The sequence below is a fragment of the Erythranthe guttata genome, chromosome 4, assembly GCF_056151865.1.
Source record: "Erythranthe guttata isolate IM_541 chromosome 4, IM_541, whole genome shotgun sequence".
NCBI lineage: Eukaryota > Viridiplantae > Streptophyta > Magnoliopsida > Lamiales > Phrymaceae > Erythranthe > Erythranthe guttata.
The window spans coordinates 15973138-15990280 of NC_142536.1; the positions used below are offsets into that span (position 1 = coordinate 15973138).

General features: G+C 33.6%; 1 long non-coding RNA gene across 1 annotated transcript; it reads right to left on the reverse strand.

Moving 5' to 3' along the window:
- Positions 1–2529: 2529 nt before the first annotated feature.
- Positions 2530–3820, reverse strand: LOC148771270 (uncharacterized). Its single transcript, XR_016031056.1, has 3 exons — positions 3771–3820; positions 3351–3684; positions 2530–3250 (listed from the first exon to the last, which is right to left on the reverse strand). It is a non-coding gene; the product is annotated as an uncharacterized LOC148771270 (long non-coding RNA).
- Between the last annotated feature and the right edge of the window lie 13323 nt (positions 3821–17143).

Consider the following 17143-nt stretch of genomic DNA (forward strand, 5'->3'; position numbering starts at 1 on the left):
CAATCTCCAAATGTGTGATTGTTTCTTTAAGGGAGGAGTTTTCCTTGTTGGCTGCATCTAGAGCTTGAGTCTTCTTCTCCAGGTCAAGAACCAGTTTCTTACACATCTCATCACTAACTGCTTCATTACTGGATTCTGCTGCATTTAAAGAAATAGAGTTTAAACATGTATAATGATCAGTATTTAACTCAGAAATTTCAGTTACTGAAAGTGTTTCAGAAAGTGTTGCAGCATCCAGAGAAACTCCTTGTGATTCTGTTTCAGAAGCATTTTCAGTGATGTATCTGACAGAGAGAGCTTGTTTAGTGGATTGTTGTTCCTCTGTCTGTTCAGGTTGCTCTTTCTCCTCATCACTGACAGCACAAATCAAACTCATTCCTCTTCTCCTCAAGGTATTTGCACACTCATTAGCATAATGTCCAAATCCTGAACAAGCCCTGCATTTAATGTGATCCAAGTTAGGTGGTTCAGAATTTGAACGAAGAAATGAAGAATTTTTTAAAGTGTTTTGAGAAGATGTTTGAGGAAATGTTCTCTGTGGAGTAGATCTGTTCCGGGGCTGAGTTTGTCGATTCTGTGGAGAGCCATCTGGAAATAATTGTCTGGGCTTGATTCCACTTCGCCTGTATGCCCTATTGAATTTCTGAATTTGGAATGCAACATTGTTGAGACATTCCTCTGCATCATCATCATATTCCGGAGCAACATCTTCCTTCTCTAATTCTGCCTGGAGTGCATTTGAGATAGCCTTTCCTTTCTCCTTTCTCTGATCTTCAAAGTTCATCTCTCTAGACTTTAGACTACCAATTAATTCGTCCAGTCGTAGAGATGATGTATCTTTAGCCTCCTCAATAGCAGTAACCGTCATGCTAAACCTTTCCGGAAGAGTTCTTAATACCTTATTCACCAGTGTCTCGTTGCTCAAGGGACCACCTAAGGATTGAAATTCATTAGCTAAATCAATCAATTTCTCATTGTACTGAGAAATTGTTTCAGTTTCCTCCATTCTCAGTCTCTCAAATTTGGAAGAGAGTAATCTGAGCTTAGTTCTTCTGACACTGTCTGATCCCTCACAATGTAGCTGAAGAACTTCCCAAGCATCCTTCGCAGAAGTGCACACTGAGATCAATTTAAACATTGTTAAATCTACTGAATTAAAAATCGCATTTAACGCCTTTGAGTTTTGGTTAGCATTTGATAGATCGTCTGGTGTCCACCGTAATTCTGGTGTTGGAAACACATCCCCATCCGCATCTGTGATAGTTGGTGGCTTCCATCCAGTGAGAATAGATCTCCAGGCTCTCTCATCAATGGCTTTGATGTACGCCCTCATCTTGACTTTCCAGTAGGTGTAGTTTGTGCCGTCGAGTACAGGAGGTCGCATAGAAGCAGTCATCTGAGTATCCATCACGAATTCGTTTCTGAAAAAAAGGAACAAACACTTAGTATATGTCAAGTGTTGGCTCTTGATGCCAATCGAAAGAATTTATGGTCCCGAATTCGTTTAATACAGAGGTGTTGTCTTAAGTGTTATGACACTTGAACAAACATGCAGCGGAATTCTAAATCAATACTCAGAATTTAAAAATGTTCACAAGTAAAGACTTGTGAACTTGCCCTTTACAGGACGGATAAAATATATTAAAATCAGTATTCCAAGAATACAAACAGAAGAAGTGCGAAAACTTCTTCCTCACAAATGAATCATTCTCATGATCATTCTTACAATCAAATCTAGATACTAAAAGAAAAATATTAAAAATTATAGATTTCAAAGAATGTACTCATAAGGAGGAGTACGTACAACAGATCCTAGAAACACACTAAAATTCTCGAGATTAAAACTTCAGCTCTCTTTTTGTTTCTTCGAAATCTGTATTATTCTTGAGTCTTGAGTTTGGTATTTATAGACTTTCCAAGCTTCCACTACTCAGCCCATGATCTGCAAGAAAACCAACCACAAGAGCACTCAAGAAAATGGGTTAGTGGGTTAGTTAGGAGGTTAAAATAAAATCCACAATTAAACCCACTAAGCACTACTTAGCCCACTAAGTCATAACACTTAGCCCACTAAGTCACAACTAAAATTTAGTTTGAAAGTAAGAGAGTTAAAAACACTTTTGTTTAAAGAACAACGTGTTTCACATTTCATATGCCTTTTTAATAGAACCGGACGTTTTCCCAATTGTGTCAATGCCTATTCCCCGAACTAAAAAAAAATCCATGAAAAGACACTACAAGGGGTTGGTGTAAGACGAAAACAAACATTAGAGGATTTTTGATAATTACGAATAGATCAGGATTCTCTAAACTAAATTCATTTTTCTTATAATTAAAATTTTCATCCCAACTTTTGGAATTCTGATTCCTTTTCAGCATTTTTTGTGTTGTAAACTGAATCAAACATTGGGTTTCAATTTATGATCAAATTTTAAATTTCGACCGATTCCACCGGTTTATTCGAAAACTACATTCAAAAAATATATATATATATATATAATATATAAAAAAATATGTAGTCTCAATCAATAACATGAAATTTTTTGCTAATATATAATATAAATAAGATGAATATTTTCTTGACAATTAAAAAATCTAACATGTAGGGATATAAAAAGGATCGAATGAAAAAAAATAAAAAAAAATACACCTAATTATATATACTAAATTGAATTAGAGTGAATGTAAGACGATGAAGATAAGATATATGTAAATACTATTGGGATACCACCAATTGAAGATGATTATCATGATGAGGTGTAATTACTGCAGGTGATGCTTCGTTATCTTGAATACGGTCGAAAATGGCGTTGGCTTCGATATGGTCGAATAATAACCTGACTAACATGTTCCGACTCCACGCGCGCACGCAACTTTGGCACCCACTATGGAGTAAAACCATCACAATAACTTTTTCGACGATCAGAATAAAACAAACCGTGGCCATAACAACTGCAGCGACAGCCATAGGAAGAACCTCCGGTTTTTTAAATTTTTTTACGAGAAAAGTCATAGAGCAAGCGAGAAATATCGACCCGATGAAAACCACAATCCGGATGTCCATATAAATGTAATACTCGTTCATCAACTCTATCTTTGTATCTGAATCTGCAGTACGTACACATAAAACATCAAACTTATATATACATATTATTGTAGTGTACGTACTGTACTTGGTGCATGCATGCATGCATGTTTAACTCACCAATATTAATCACCACTGAGTTTGCTCTATTTGCTGTTGAGGTATCTGTGTACGAATGAAGAATATATTAAGTAATATGGTAAATGGTATATAGCTAGTCATGATGAGTTATAACTAGTAGATATAGTTAAATTGAATTAATTACCATGAGACGAGCGATGTCGTCTAGTTTGGAGAATATCGTCGCGATAGACAGTGCCGTATAATAAGCTGACAAGTGTGTTCCGACTCCATGCGCTCAAGATATCAAAACGTCCAATATGTAGCAAATACGTAAAATAAGCTTTTCCGACTCCTTGAATAACACTAATCGCGGCCAACACGGTTCCGAGGGCAAGCACATAAGCATATAGTTTGTTGAATAATATTAGTCCATACACCGAAGTCGAAACAATTAGCATTGAGATAAAAAAATTCCCAAAGCATGTTATACACCATATGCCAATTCTCTTTCATTAACTCCCCTTTAGCTTTTGAATCTGCACCATCAACATAAATCCCGATTAATAATTAATTATTAATCGTTGTTTAATTTAATTGAATTAATTAGCGATTAACGACTTACCAATCACAAGCGAGGAGGAGATTGGCCTTGTTGTTGTTATTGTAAGGTTTACCGCCATTGTGTGTGCAGTACTGCGTTTGTTATCAAGAATTGCAGATTTTTGTTAATCTAATGTGGACAAGAAGAAAAATTAAATACTTACGTTGGATTTTCCTAGAGATTAATGGCAATCATGAACACATACAGCGTAGTATATATATATATATATATATATATATATATATATATATATATATATATATATATATATATATATATATATATATATATTGGCACATATTTTTCCTTTTGGTACGTATTTAATTTCTCATATTTAATTATCAAAAAACAATTTTAATTTATGCATGATAATAATATCAATTCTTACCATATAAAATAGTGAAATATGTGTTGTACCTTTCCAAAATAAATTAATTGCCATGCATGCATGCGTAAAATTAAGAAACTACGTACCAAATATAATTCACGTAGAATAATTGTCGTTGTTGGAAATAGAATCTATGTCAAAAAGGAAACAAAAAATCGAAAGCAGAATCTACTACTCAAGTTGATGGTTCTCATTCCAAAAATACTGGTCATGTTGCCTAAGATACAAAATAATACCTAAAAATAGATAATCAAAATTGGTTTATATATACACTGAATTACTATCATCAATCAAATTAAATACGTACTCAATAAAAAAGTAGAAAATATCGAAAAAAAGGAGGAGGCGTCCACATATGGTTGAAATGGCGGGTTGGGACCATCCACATATGGTTGAAATGGCGGGATGGGAGCGTCCACATATGGTTGAAGAGATGGGTTGGGAGCGTCCATATATGGTTGAAATGGCGGGTTGGGAGCGTCCACATATGGTTGAAATGGCGGGTTGGGACCGTTGACATATGGGAGCGTCCACATATGGTTGAAATGGCGGGATGGGAGCGTCCACATATGGTTGAAGAGATGGCGGGAGAGGGAGATGAAGAAGGTGGTTTGGAGCGTCCACAGATGGTTGAAGAGATGGCGGGAGAGGGAGATGAAGAAGCTGGTTGGGAGCGTCCACAGATGGTTGCCGGAGCACAAGTCGGAGGACGAGCCATGTTCTTACTTAGTTTGTTGCAGGTAATTACTTATCAAAAAAAATTCCATCGATATATATTTATATTCAATAATTTTGTAAAAAGAAACTATTTATTATTATATGAATCATCAGGTAATTGTGGCATGTGTGACAATGGGCCGGGTGTGGAGATCTTATTGGTAATGGGAGTAGGTGGGGCAAAGCATCGAACAAGTTTGTTGTAGGTGGCGCTGTTCACATCAACTATCTCGGTGTGTTTGGTTCTGTGTCGTTATCGAGTTGACAATAACCCGATGATGACGTGGTTTGGTTATGCTACGACGGTTGGCTTCTCTGCACATAGTAAGCAGCACGTTCCACTTGCATTTTAATTTGTGTATATATTGTAAGACCAAAACTAGTTGACTTAGTCATATTCGGCGTAGTAAACTTGTGGGGAAAACAATCAATTTTTCCGTTTATAAGAATTTAAGAAAATATTAAAAAAATATGAAAAATAAAAAATAATTAAAGAAGATTTGGGGTTTTTTTCCAAAAAAATTAATTGCCATGCCATGCATGCATGCATAAAATTAAGAAACTACGTACCAAATATAATTCACGTAGAATTATTGTAGTTGTTGGAAATAGAATCTATGCCAAAAAGGAAACAAAATATCAAAAGCAGAGTCTACTAGACATGGCCACGGGGCGGGTCGGGTCCGGGTCCGGGTCCGACTTTTCGGGGACCCGAAACCGACCTGCGGGGAGGCGGGTCCGGGTCCGGGGCGGGTCCACCCGGGTCCATCCGGGTCCGGGTCGGGTCCGGGTCCACCCGGTTTTTCAATTTTATTTTTTTTTTCTTTTTTTTTTGTTTTTTTATATTTATAAGAAAGGAAAAAAAATTATATTGAAACTTGAAAAAATATGAGATTAACTTTAAATTCAAAATAAAAAATAATTGAATTTAAATACTAAACAATTTTAGAAAAAAATGAAACGATTAAGACTTTGAGACATAAATTAAATAAAATTAAAGTTGTGAAAATTGAATTATGGGTATTTATAAGTGAAAGTAATAAGTGAGAATTTTTTCAAAATTTCAAAATTCTAAAAATATCAAAATTCAATCTTTCTTTTAAATTAAATCGTAATTTTTTTATATTTTTCAAAATTAAATATATATGCATTTGTTACTAGTCGAGATTTTTGATATTAATAATTTATAAATATTAATAAGTTCTTGTTAACAATTGAGGTTAATCGATTTAAATTTGTTACTAGTCGAGATTTATATTTTTAATTAATCATCTTATGATAAGATACTCAATAATATTAATAAGTTCTTGTCAATAGTTGAGGTTAATCGATTTAAATTAATTGAAATGAGTTATAATATATTTTTTTAAATAAACATATTATTTTATTTTTCATTCGATTTTTTCACACGGTCGATTTTAATAACATAGTTAATTTGTAATAAGTCAACACATTTGTTTATATATTGAATTGATTCAATACTTTATATTTTTCAATAGTGGAGATTATATTGATATAGTAATTAATAATAGATGTTTTGATGTATTGAACCGTGATTCTATATATTTTTTTAAAAGTTTCTTATATTGGATTTGTTAATTATTTAATTAAAATTATTTAATAATAACTAATATGAGAAATTTTTCATAATTTCAAAATTAAAAAAAAATTCAAAATTCAATCTTTCTTTTAAATTAAATCGTAATTATTTATATATGCATTTGTTATTAGGGGAGATTTTTAAATATATATGTATTTGTTATTAGGTGAGATTTTTAATATTAAAGATAATGAACCTGACAATTAATAATTTATTAATATTAGTTATTTAATTGTTATAATTATTTTATAGTATTATTTATAATTATATATTTATAGTTAAGATAAATATTACAATAAGTAACTTTGCCCGAGTTGTTAGTGCTCACTAAACCACAACCACTCGAGCTACCCGGGTTCGAACCCCAGAATCACTATTTTTGGTGATTATTTCATTAAAATCCGGGTGGACCCGACGGGCCCTCGGGTCCACCCGCCTGGTAGACCCGGCGGGTCTCGGGGCCAAGAAGTCGGGACCCGAAACCGACCCGTACTTGGCCGGGTCCGGAGTCAGGGCCGGGGCAGGGCGGGGCAGTCCACGGGTCGGGTCCGGGCCGGCTCCGGATCAGACCCGGTTGATGGTTCTCATTCAAAAAATATGGTCATGCTACCTAAGATACATATTAATACATAAAAATAGATAATCAAAATTGGACTATATATATGTACTGAATGACTATCATCAAATATCAAATTAAATACGTACTCGAAAAAAAAGGAGGAGAAAAGATTGAAGAGATGGCGGGAGAGGGAGATGAAGAAGCTGGAGGACGAACCATCTTCTTTTACTTAGTTTGATGCAGGTAATTACTTATCAAAGAAAAAATAAAAAAAAAATATTCCATCAATATATATTTATATTCAATAATTTTGTGTAAAAAACTATTTATTATTTATATGAATCATCAGGTGATTGTGGCATGTGTGACAATGGGTGTGGAGATCTTATTGGTAATAGGAGTAGGTGGCCCGAAGCATCGAACAAGTTTGTTGTGGGTGTCGCCGTTCACATCGATCTCATTGTGTTTGGTTTTGTGTAGTTATCGAGTTGACAATAACCCGATGATGACGTGGTTTGGTTATGCTATGACGGTTGGCTTCTCTGTGCTGCACATAGGAAGCAACACGTTCCACTTGCTGAAGGCGCTCAACGGTTGGAAATTGAAATTTTTTTTAATCAACTATCCGCTTATTTACGCCGTATGCGTCTTGGTTTCTGTCATTATCAACATTTCTTGTTTGGTAGAAGGCGGATAGGATTAACTCGATGATCGGCCATCTTTTGTTATGTGTGCTGTCGTTATTTTTCATTTTCACTTTTCAATTTCGTTTATGTTTTTTCTCGATCTTGGTTGAATTTTAGTTTTATTTTTCTCTTGATTGAATTTTAGTCTTATTTTTCTCTTTATTATATTGAATTTTAGTCGTACATTCCATCTAATTTATTTACGCGTTTCTATTATGAGAAATTAAATAAACTTTTTCCAACCACTATAATTACATCTACACACAATATAAATCGATCAATACGTAGTATAAAATAAATAATATAGACGTGACAAAATAAATCGGATACGTATACAACAAACTATATACAAATTAATAATAACAATTAGTACAAGAATTGCTTGGAAATAATGATATAAAAAAAATAAACAAAAATATTGGAGCAGAGTTCAAACAATACTTGAAAGATAAGATTAGAATGGCACTAAGAATTTTATAAATTTGAGTGCGAAGAATTTCGTTTTTTTAATAAAATCCCATAATAATTAATGGATATAATATATATTAACACCATGCATAATTAATTCCAGGAAAAGGGCATACATAATTAATTACCAACATGATTAAGAGGATGAGATTGAGAGTCGATATCCGGACATAATAAAGAAAGGTACAAATTTCGGGGACGAAATTTCTTTAAGGGGGGGAGATTGTAACACCCCGCGTCTCCGATAATTTATTTTTTCATTAATTAGCATCTATTTAGTTAACGTGATTTTATTTCTTATGTGCGTTTATTAGTTTAAGATTTTATTTATGTGATAACCGGTGAAGTTTCATATAGAATGTATTAATCCGAAATAATTTTGGACGAATTTAAATTGATCATCTTAGTTAATTATTAATCTAGAAATTAATTATACTCCTTTATTTGCTAGAACTTAATTGATAGGAGAATTTTAAGATCACATATTTTCTTAAATAAAAATAGAAAATTCCTCCTATTCATCCCTCAATTTTGACCATGGTACAATACAAGACCAAAATTTTCCCTGAGTACAACCCTTCTCTAGGTGAGCCCATGTACATTAAGATTTTCCTTTTATAATTTCTTTTGGAGAGTTAAATGAAATTGCAAAGAAGTCCCTCTAGATAATTCCTAAGTTTTTCTAAATTACAAAGAGACCACTCCTTAATCATTAAGCATGCAAGTCCCTCACAACTCTATAAATAGAACCCAAGCCTTCATCTACTTCTCATTTTTCTCTACACATTCTAAAGATCAAAATCTCTTTCTCTTCTTCCCCATTTTTGAAATTATAGTGTAGGAAATCCCCAAAATCTCTCTTTCAAGAGTAAAATTCTTGGCCAAAGGAGTAAGTCTTCTTCCTCTTCTTTCTTTTATTCATTTTCGAAAAATTCAAGAAGCTAAGCTTCTCCTTCCTCTTTCTCTAAAATTTCTTCTTCTTCTCCTTGTAGAAAGGAAAGAACACCCTTCCAATTATCTAAGAAGATTAAGGTGAGAATTTTTGAATTCTTGCTACAAGTGCTTCAACACCAATAGTATTTTTCTTCTCTTTAATTTCTTGTTAATGTTTTTGTGGTGACCGAAAACTAAAGGAGGAAGAAAATAAAATTTTGTGTTTAATTTATGCTTTGATCATCCATGCATGTAAGAATCTATGCTTTAAATGATATAATCTTGAAGAACTAAGAATAATATTGTAATTTTATTTTTATGTATGTATATATATATATACTAGACCTGCGTGATCTTAAGGAAACTTCGATCCATGGTTTTCGTAAACCTGCGTGGTCGAAGAAAGTACTTGATCCATGGTTTATTTATAATATATGTGCTATATATATAAGTATATGTTTCTATGTGTATATATATATCGACCTGCGTGGTTGTAAGTGTACTCCCTTCGGGTCGAGGAAGCTTACGATCCATGGTTTATGATCTATGAGTAATAAGATAATATACGAAGATAGAAACCGAGAACAAGATTAATAAAAATGGAATTTTGTGTGATTGAATTGTTGATGGTTCGAATATTTTGGAAAGAAAATGGAGTAAATGGAAATTTGGTGCTACTTGAAAGAAAACTTCAAGTCTCTTGAGAAAGAGGGCTTGAACTTTAATTAATGAAACTTGGAGATAGTAATTATAAATAACTGAATGCTTTGAGTTGTTTTCCTATATGTGTAAATATGTGATCTATGTTCTTTGCTTGAGTTGTTATGTGTCTTACTTGCTTTTGTGATTTGTGACTAAACTATGTGCCTTTGTGAAATATGTGGAAATATGTGTGCTTATGTGAAAGCTAACTTTGAATATGTGAAATGAATAATATATACTAACTTCACTTGCACGTTTTTAAAGTTGGAAAATCTTGTAAAACATAGATCGAATAAGCACGGGGTATGAGGGACCGGTACCCGAAAAATGAGATGAAGAGTGTGTGGTTTGATTCCACTTATGAAACGGGTTCCAAATAAATGAAGGCTTATTGTCTATGGTTTTACTTGATTTTTCAAAGGATATCCGAACGACAAATGTTTTCCCACACACCTAATCAAATTGCTTGAAATGAATGAATGTATGTACTAACATCACTTGCACGTTTTTAAAATTGGAAAGTCTTGTAAAACATAGATCGAATAAGCACGGGGTATGAGGGACCAGTACCCCAAACATGAGATGAAGAGTGTGTGGTTTGATTCCACTTATGAAACGGGTTCGAAATAAATGAAGGCTTATTGTCTATGGTTTTACTTGATTTTTCCAAAGGATATCCGAACAAAAATATTTTTCTCACACATTGTATGAGCACTTGAATGAATGTGTGTGTAAAAGAATGACGACTCCCTTGTAAGGGATTTACTCTTATTCCTTATGAAATGATGAAAGGAAGGTCTAAGAGGTAAAATGAGAACGTCTAAGAGGTATCCGAGAAGGTAAAGGTAAATTGGTAGAGTTCCTCAATGAAATGACGATTGAGGTAAAATCGAAATGTTTTTATTGTGTATATGTGTGATTTGAGATGTGATATATACATATATACATATCATAAATATATGCTTGTTTGCCTATGTGTATTCGATATTTCTTCGGAAATTCTCATTGAGTCCAAAAGACTCATATAGGTGTTGAAATGCTTGTAGGTACTTTCAATCTCGAGCACGAGTCGTAAAGCTGGAGTCGAGTTCGAGGATCGAGGGATGTGTTCATATGGAAGGCGTGTGGATCTTGTGTGCTCTTAATTTAGCCATATTGTTTTACTTATATAGTTTAATTTTAAAGACTTTCGATACCGTCTTAGATATCTATTATGGTATTCTTCCACCCCTCGGGGGATCTTATTAGTAAGAACATTGCATCTAATAATAACTAGGATTTTGATTTCCTCTTTTTGCCAAACTTCTATATAATGCTTATCGGTTAATTATATGTTGTGTTCTGCCTTGTTGTTCGATAATCCGTATTAAATATACTTTCTGTTTAGAATTGAATGTAATTTTACTGAGTCATAGGTCTTTCTGTTAGGATTATTTTGGTAGGTCTTTTGCATCATTTGGACAAGTCAGGAATTTATTATGAATTAATTTATGTAACTATGCACATGCTGAGTCATTTTAGGACATGCATCAATATATGAAGTTTTTCTTACTCAAATGAATCCATTTAACTTGAAATATGTTTCTAACTCACTTATCTACTTTCGTATAAAATTTGGTAGTTTTTAGAACATTAGGGAATTTATAAATAATTTTCAAAGCTCCCTCTCCTGTTCTGGATTTTTAAACTGTACAGTTGCATATGTTTAATTATTTCTCTCAAATGGCTAATGATATTTTAAAAATGTTTTAACTGAGTAATTTCGACCCATATTAGAGTACGTGGTTAAATTTTCAAAGTATTTTCATGAAAGTTTCAAGAGATATTAATTTTCTAAGTTGATCTACCAAATCTGTCCGAAATTCCTAATCTTTACTCTTGATAATTTCAATAATCTAGTCATGCATGTTCCTTTTGTGATATTTGGTGAAGTGTATATGATATAGTATTATGTGGACACTCTTCCTCTGATTTTAAAAGAAAAATTTATGCGTAACTTTCTATTGGTAGAAGGTGATTTTTTTTAAAACGAGCATTCCACACTCATTATTTTCTATAAGTCTTCCGCTAGCATATTCTAAATTACTAAGTAAGTGTAATTAGAAAATGGGTGTCACAAATTATGTCTTATCCCATCTTAAAAAGGGGGTCTCACTAATTAAAATTGGAATATGGGTGTAAGCAAAAGTCTTAAAAGTCAAATGGGTTTTATTCATAATATTTTCCATTTGAGGGGGTATTGCATATTTCCTCCGTTTTTTCATGCATTGAATTCTCATGACAGAGAAATCGAATGATTCTCTTATAAGGGCAATATCGTCCATTCGAACGTTACAACTTACAACAACAAAAACTTGTAAGGTAAATTACTAAAACCTCCTGAACTTAGGCTAAATAACGAAAACACCCCTACATATTTGTAATAACCAAAATCACCCTCTGATTAACTGTTGATCGGGTTTTTTTTAACAAAAAATGTGTACAGTCTACTATACCTAAGGGGTTGGTGTAAGACGGATATTTGCAGATCTACCCGACAAGTATCTATTGGATATCAAACATCAAACAAAGTATAACCAAACGAGGCGTAAGAGTAAAAACCAATTACGGGTATTTAACGTAAGGCAAAGACATAATTGAGTAAAAATCAATAGGTACTATTCAACTGAAGATATAACAAATATCGTCGATTAGTACGACGACCAAGACGCTGACGGCAAGGGTAGTGGAAAAAAGGGTGATTCCTCCAACGATTGTGTGCTAAGAGCGTACTCGAACGAGGATGTCGCACAGAGACGTGGCTACGTGCGCCATACAGAAGATAAATGATACAGTCTCCAAAAGAGTTGGAGCGTGCCAAACACAAGTGTCGTCCTCCTTGGCGACGAACAAAAAAGATTTCGCCCCTACGTGTAAGTCCACCATTCTTCTTACCACTCCTCACATACTTAACCAACATCAGGTAAAAGCTTAATCCACCCATAAAAGCAGCAAAAGAGGCCACAACGTACTGTGAAGCCCCCTTCACAAAGAGTAATGTTAGGTCAGCCACAAAACTAGACAATGTGGTTAAGATCTGCGAATAAAACGAAAAACAACAAACAATCAACAAACTAAACCCCACAATGAAAGTTATGAAAATGAGTTTAAGACGACGAGTAAATTGATCAGTCGTCGGAAATGGAAGCATTAGGTGTCATATGATCGATGTTATTAACCGGACCGACTTGAGATATGGTAGAACAACTAACAAGTGATCAATTTGTTTTTTCAATTATCGAAAATGCTCTGTCGAAACTGTCTCGGAAATTTTATATACATATATATATATATATATATATATATATATATTAATACTTGATGGATAAATAAATTAAAAAATTAGTTTTAAATATGAAAAAAACCAGAAAAGAAAACAAATAACGGCCCGTTCACTGGGCCGTTACAGTTGTGTTTTTTTATATATTGTTATTATTATTATTATTATTATTTTAAATTTGGGTGAACCGTTGGACCGGTCCGGCGGTTCACGGTTCACATAATTCTAAAATCGTGCCCTTCCTGTGGAACACGAGTCGGTTCAAGATTTCGGTACCAGTTCACAGTCATCGGGCCGGTTCGGACCGGTTCCTGGCCAAAAACCGGCTCATGGTCGTGTCTAAATTAGACAATGATTCAATATGAAATACAATGAAAAATACACTACGAATTAAAATGGAAAATGTCATAAGAGCGGAAAAGACAGAAAAAAAAGAAAACAAACTACAATGATCCAATAAGAGCAAAGGACGTCAACACTCGAAACACATAACAATACGGTAGCGAAAACCCTCGGCAACGGAGATAAGGCTTCACCAAAATCCCAATTGTTCATTGTCTTCAACCACTTGAAAAGGCTTGACGCCATGTGGAAGAGCGAACAATAAGCTAAGCACCTCCCACCACGTGGGAGAGTGCCAAACACGCTTTCCATCTTCCTCAAAGTAGAGAAGTAAGGCCCTAGGTGCTTCAATATCCCCTTCTTCTCCCTCTCTCTTTGTATTTGCATAACAACTGGACCATCAACACGATAGCAAAATCTCCTACATTTATTGTAGGAGATTTTTCTTAATTATATCATTACTTGTGTTAGTAAATATTTATTTTTAGGGGTTAAACAACATAAAACCTCCGGGTAAAGGACAACATGCACTAAATAGAATTGTTTTAGTTTTGTTGCATAGAATATTATTGTATTTTATTTTATCTTACGTTCAGTTCCGTTCTAAAAAAAGGAAAAAAATCGGAATTTTGAAATTTTGAATAAAAATAACTTGTTCATAAATTATATCTGTTGTATCGAAATCGTTAGAAATTGAAAACTAAAATCAATTGGTCACTTATGCTACAAAATACAATAATAATAAAATTAATAAAATTGCTATCATAAAGTGTATTTTCCGAAAATATTTCCAGAAATTAATATCATATTGTAAATTGAGCTCTTTGGAAACAAAATGAAAAATATTAGTCCAAAATCGAGAATTTTTTGAATTATTAAGAGATTATGTTATTAACCTCCTATAAACTAATTAATTACATGCAGTACAAGAAAATACAAAATTGCAACGATTTTTGTCTACATAATTTATTCTGTTGCAAATAGTGTTGTTTTAACAACGAAACATAGGATTTATAGCTAAAGATCAATAGTTATATTTATTATCACGTGTATAATATATTACTTGGAATAAACAAGCAGCAAAATAGAGCTCAATAGATTAAATTTGTATACATCAAGTCCAGTTTGAATGTGTGTCGTTATGGGCAATAGATTTTCGACAAGGCCCAAAAGTCGATTGTTATCATATTTTTTTTGAACCGTCATTCATTCTTGAAAATATTCGTTTTGCTGTCTTTGCACATGTAATCACGTACTATGCACATAATTTGCACGATATTAGCACATACTTTGCACGATATTAGAACACAATTTGCACATAAAGCTGAGTGAAATGAGAAAGCCCTAACAATACTAACATATAAGAGCCCTAATTAAATACCCTAATGTAGTAGCTGGTAACGACCTCAGGGCTCATCAGAAAAGCACACGTATCTGCAAAAAACACCTGGCACACGTTGAACGTGTCGCTCGATTTCCAGTCGTTAATGTTCTTCAGCCAGATATATACGTGTTGATCCATGTGTGGCCTATTGTGAAAAATAGTAAAAGAACTTATGTGATGAGCATCATGTGCCAAATCTTCCTCCTACCTCTCCCTCCTCCTCGAAGTAATAAAACCAACTTGTCTGATATAATACTCCAACATCCAATCCACGTAGTACGTACTTCCGACACAGACACGCTAGTGAAAGTATCGACATCCATAATACAAACAGTTGCATGTACTCTCTCAATTTGGTTGAATCGCTTGTTGTTGTCCGCAATCGTGTCTCGATTGCGGCAACAACAAGTATCCACGTCAACTTAAGAAACACACAAATATTGAGAAATTAATATTAACTTATAAAAACATAAGTATTTTAGAAATTGTTATTAATATATATATATATATATATATATATATATATATATATATATATATATATATATTTATATATATATGGAAGAATACAGTTACCTGTTCAATTAGCATGAGAAACCTCTTCCATGGAGTTGGAGGGACAAACACATCATTGTCGTCGGATTCCTAATCACCATTTTCATCTGCAACCTCAATTATGATGTCATCTTCATTGCCAGCCTCTTCTGCAACCTCATGAGGTATGATGTCATCTTCATTGCCACCCTCATCTACAACCTCAATTATGATGTCATCTTATCAAAATTGACAAGCCTCGAATATTATGGAATCGATCATATATCAATATTTACTGATTTATCCTCGTGAAAGCGTTCTATTACACCTGGGTCCCTCCCTATTGGTCAGTTGTATTTTTAATTCCTGAATAAGTTAATTATTTGTGTTTTTTTCAAACACTTCAAAGGATTAAAAAGTTTTCTACTTCTCATCCATACCATCTATACTTATTTACAATAATTCTAAAGATGTTCATTAATAAGTCAATTAGGTTTCACGGGCTGAGCCTCAGTTTTACTCCAAATTGGGCTAGCCCTTGGCCCGGCATTATCCCAAATACCTTTTCTATTTTTATGAGGTTTTTTATTTTAATTTTCTTTTAATAAAATATCAAAAAAATACATTAATAAATATGTATCTTTCTTATATAATAGTTTGAAAATACTTTTAAAATTTCTAAACTCATTTTATTTAATTATATGATTTTTTTTTAATTATTATGCCTTGATCGAGCTGGTCGGGCCCGTCAACATAGAATGAAATAAGCTAAGGGGCCGGCCTGGGCTCATGGTGTCGCTCCGTGGGACGGGACGGGCGGGCCCATGAAAACAGCGGGTTAGGTGGGCCGGACCATCTTCAATGGGCCCCGGCCGAGCCGGGTGGACCATTTGTTCACCACTAATTTAATCCTTCAAATAAGTATTTATCTTGAAACAAACCTCTTACATAAATTGAAAGTACTCTAGTATTTAAAAATTATGCATCTTAGATAGGGACTTATCTACTCATGGATATGTGAGTAGGGGTGGCAATCATATTCCCGACGATTTCAATCCGAACACTTTGGAAGTGAATTATTTTGTTCCGACTTCCAAAATTCTGCTTTCCAATTTTTACCAAAAAAAATTATGTCTAAATTGGAATTAATAATAAAAGTTTTGAACCTCCGATCATTCCAAAATATATATAGCATTAGTGCATATTTTTACTTGCTAAAATAAAATCACTACCCCCATTAAACATTTGCCTCACTTCATCAAACAAAATAGACTCACCATGGTCTCAACTTACAACCCACCCACCCAGCCATTATCATCTCAATTTCACCAACTATTTAATTCTTTTTAACCTATAACTTAATTTTGACCATCGATGTACTTAACTTTTCTATCTGCCTATAATTAATATTAAATAATAAATTATATATTTACTTGTCTTGTAAATATTAAAACATCCGTAAGATATTACTGTATGCAAAATCTTCGAACTAGCTTCTTGTGGGTGGCGCTGCTGACATCAATTATCTAGGCTTTATTGGTGTACATGAAGTACGCGTATCGTCGTGACATCATCATGAAGAAGACGGTGGAAGAAAGAGCTAATTATGACAAGTGGACGGTAATGGGTGAGTTTGTACCGATTTGCTGCTCTTTGATGCAAATATCAAGCAACACCTTTGTTTTGATCAAGGTGATCATCGGTTGGAAATTTGGGAATGTTTTTATCGATCTTTCGCTTTGTTTTGCTGTGTGGCTCTTTC